Here is a 4,620-nt window from a genome sequence, read left to right on the forward strand (position 1 = left end):
CGGGCGGTAAAAACACGGGAATTCAATTTATCGCGAGAATTCGACATTTGTCGTGTAGGGAGAAAAGCTGACGCGTGAAACTTAGTCCTTTCCTTTTCCGGTGACCGAGAAAAAAGTGAAAGTTTGAAAGCAAGAGAGAGTTTTCAACTTTCTGCATTTATTACCGTTCACGTATCTTTGTAACCTGTTTGTCTGCTTTTGCAGCTCCTCCATATTTCTTATGTTGAAATGCCCATAATACCCCTCCTTTAATACTATTTACTATAATATGAAAAGAATCAGTCTGTCAATTAATATCATTTTACATCAAATTAAAACAAAATAACCCATTGTAAGGTAAAAACCTGACACGTGGAAGATGCATTGCCGTAAAGGAAGGTGACTTTTGCTCTGCAATTGTGCCATTATGATTATCATTGTGAAAGTTAATAATCCATTTGGTGATGTTAATCTTCCATTCAACCAAAACCTTGCTTACTTCATTGCACTTTATTGCTGTGATTATTGGCAAGTACGGGGGAAAATGACAAAACTTGTGAGACTAATTGGTTTTTATTTGACCAAAAGGAAATATTATAAGCTTCATTTTCTTTGTTATTCAAAAACCTAAAGGGCATCGCAAATTTTAGACTGCCGGCTTATCAAACATTCTTTTCCCAAACAACCATGTGGGTTCATACCCTAAAAACACATAGGGTTAAGCCTTATTGAAGTATCATTAAAAATAAAACCAAAAAAATTATAGTTTCTATATATATAATATGGAAGCTACAAAATTATGTAATGGCATCTCTTAAGGAAAGATTCAATACTTGCAAATTGTGTATTAGCCTTTAGATTTGATATGTTAATGAGGATGGAGATTCTTGTTGTCACATTTAATTAATTATTTATCCATTTTTAGCACTTTCATGTTTGAGAAGATTGGTAACAACTTCAAATTATTATATCATAAGTGATATATGTGATATGCTGACCCTTTTCCAAATAGTAACTACGAATGCCTATTTATTATTCTTATTGCCACGAATTTGACTTTCCAACCATTTTTTTTTATATATTTTGTTATATCGATTGTCAACACCTTGATCTAACTAGTTGATTTTTTTGGATAAATAGAGGAATTTTTAAAATATATATATATAAGAGGAAATTTTTTATTGGTTTTTAGAAAAAAAAAGTTCTGTTATTGTTTCCAAGGAGAAATTTTTTTCCCATAAATCTCAAAATGAATTGATTACTTTATCTCTAAAGTTAGGATGTGTATTATATCCAATAAACATTATATATAAAAATTTAGTGTGACATAAATTCAAATTCAATCAAAAACATATTATATTATCATAATACTTTAAAAAAATTTTGAATTATTTATTAAAATTAAAATAAGTGTTTATTTTTTTATTACGTTCAATCAAATACTTATATTTCTATTTTGAGTCAAATAAAACCTTATTATTAACGATTGATTAACTGTTATTAGTCAAAACGTTACGTGTTATTTTTATATCTTATAACATTAATGTACGTGTTGACGTGGAGGGTGCAAATACGATATGATTGTGTTATCACCTTATATTATCATCTACTATGACATATCAACATGTCATGCGGTATGAAATAATAAATGACATTTTAATTAATAATATTTAGTCAACACTTTTAAATTAACAAAATATAATATATATATATATATAATATTTCGTATTATTAAGTACTTATTTGATTTTTTTTAACTTATCTATTTCTTAAAAGTAAAAGTTCCTCCAAACATGATTTTTGAAAAGTTCTTAAAAAATAATTTTTTTCAAGAACAAAATTTTTAAAAAAAGAACTTACAGAAAAGCTTCAAGGAGGAGCTTTCTCTTCTCTTCTTTTAAAAATACATCAATTTTTCATAAAATATCTCTCTCTCAATCAATCTAGAATTTTTTTGTTCTTACAAAAACTAAGAGAAAAAAAATCTAAAATTTAAAACTGCATTTAGATACTATTTAAAGGTTTTCTCTCTTTTTCACTAAAAAAATTTTAATATTAAATACATCATTTCCTCTTTTTATTTTTTTTAGGAATTGAAGCATTATGGTCTGATTGCTTACTAGATCAATAAAAATCTAATACTATTGCTACTATATAAGTTTGAGAGTTGTTCCGTTTCTTTATTGCTTTCTTTGATTTTAACATTTAAAATTATATATAAACTTGAAGCGTTATGTTATAGCTGATTAGGTGATTGAAAATAATATGAATACCCTTTATAGTAATTTTAACCGAAATTAGAGCTTATATAATTTATTTTATTAAACAGTTTACCAAATAGCTTTAGCTTAATTCTAAACGTTATTATTTTTTATAAAAACTTCATAATAACTTTTAAGTTAAAAGAAAATTAAGCCAAATAAGCTCTAAGTCAAAAAAATTTAAATATTTAACTTATATATATTTCATAATTACTCAAATGAAATGATGCACGCAACATTATCTAAATTGTACTTGTTAAAAGAAAAAATCAAGGTTAAGTTTAATTCATTTATTTTGATCTAATATGCATATATAGAGAAATTTACTTCTTTCTTTCTAATTTTTTGTTACCAAAAATGATATAAACAACAAATAATAAAAGCTTGTTTGGCTTAATTTTTTTGAAACTTAAAAGCTATTATGAAACTCTTATAAAAATAATAATTTTTAAATTAAGCTAAATCTATTTGGTAAGCTGTTTGACAAAATAAATTATATAAGTTCTAATTTTGATTAAAATTACTATAAAGGGTATTTATGTTATTTTCAATAACTTAATAAACCAAAGTAAAACAAGTCTGCTTTGAGCTTATATATGATTTTAAATGTTAAAATTAAAGAAATCCATGTAGAAACAAAATAGTTCTTAAACTTTGTATAATAGTAATAATATTATATTTTTATTGCTCTAGCAAGCAAAATCAAATTATGATGTTTCAATTCTCCAAAAAAGAATACAAAGAGGGAACGATGTGTGTGATATTAAAATCCTTTTTGGTGAAGAAGAGATAAAACCTTTAAATAGTACCAAAAGATAGTTTTAAATTTTATATTTTCTTTTTTGTTAATCTTTGTAAGAATAAAACAAAATCAGATTTTGCTATTTTGTTATTGGGTCTTTTATTTTTTTCTTAGTAGTTTTCATAGAAAGAGATACAAGATCGTGATTTGTATTGGAGAAGGGTGATTTGTTGATAGAGAGAGAAGAAAGAGAGATCGATTGAGAGAGAGAATGGTATTTCTTGAAAAATCAACATGTTTTTAAAAGAATAGAAAAGAAAGTTCCTTTTTGAAATTTTTCTTTAAGCTTTTTCTTTTAAATAAAATTTTATTTTTTAAAAGAAAATTTTAAAATCATGATTGACTTGATTTCTAATTTTATGAGATAAATAAATTGAAAAAAAAAAATTAGATCAAATAGACACTAAATGTTACAAATAATACATTTAATTGTTTTGACAAGATAGCTCTTTCTACCATCTATAAGAAAGTTAAAATTGAACATATAATAAAATGGTTTTATAGAAGTCTTCAAACAAATGTAGCACTAGGCAAATCTGCTGTATATGGATATGGGCAGGTTTGTCAAGTTAGCCAAAATAAAATTAATAGATAGGAAAGTTGTTGCAAAATTTACCTATGGCATCTAAATATAGGTAATTTTTGGAGATAGCTAATTATTCATAAAAACCAAAAAGTATACAAGTATGGCTCATATTTATTGCTCCAAGAGTGTGAAGGTAGCATAGGTGGATGACTAAAATGATGACCCCGAAGGCCAAAATTTCATTGCTTGTTGTTCAAAAAGGAAATGCTACTTTGCTTTTGCTTTGACTTTACTATTTGGCAAAGAATCTGAATTATTATATTTTATTAATTTTGACCAGAGAAGCCATGGGAGCACCTTTTTCCTGCGATCGGACACCCATATATGTAACGGCTTTTCCAAGTCATAATTGCAGGTATATATGTACGCGGAATAAAAACTCTTCAAATATTTGTTAAATTAAGAAATGAGGAAGCTAGCTAGCTAGTTAAATTGGACCCAACTTTCCATATTTCCATATTCATCATGGGTTTTTTGACCATTTGGCTTTTCTATTCTTGCTATTTGATCTAAATTTGACTTCCGACTCGCCTAATTATTCGCATTTCGAAGCTCATTTTTTCCACAGAATCTTCTATTTTACGGGTGCTTTTACTTTGCCTGAGAAGGCCACTTATATTCCTTATTTAGCTTTAAATCCATGCAATGAATATTTTCTTTTTGACTTTTAGGATGGGAAAAACCAAAAACTTGACTTTGATTAATGTATATCTCTAACAGGATAAGTCTGAAATTTTGAAATGAATTTAGTAAGCGTGTATATTTACTTGTCAATTTGATTATTATCTCACCTTTATATATGTACAAATCTTGGGACACCTTTTTTGTTAGTCTTGCTCCATTGTGAATGCACACCTAGCTATTTCAATTAATTAAAAAGAAAAAAGAATAGAGAACAAATATGAGAACCTAAAGTTGGCCACTTGGCGTCAATGCAATGTAATGTCTCAGAGTTGATAAAGCTAATTTTCTTGCAAATGATCAGCAAGATA

This window comes from Theobroma cacao, chromosome 9 (assembly GCF_000208745.1).
Source record: "Theobroma cacao cultivar B97-61/B2 chromosome 9, Criollo_cocoa_genome_V2, whole genome shotgun sequence".
Taxonomy (NCBI): Eukaryota; Viridiplantae; Streptophyta; class Magnoliopsida; order Malvales; family Malvaceae; genus Theobroma; species Theobroma cacao.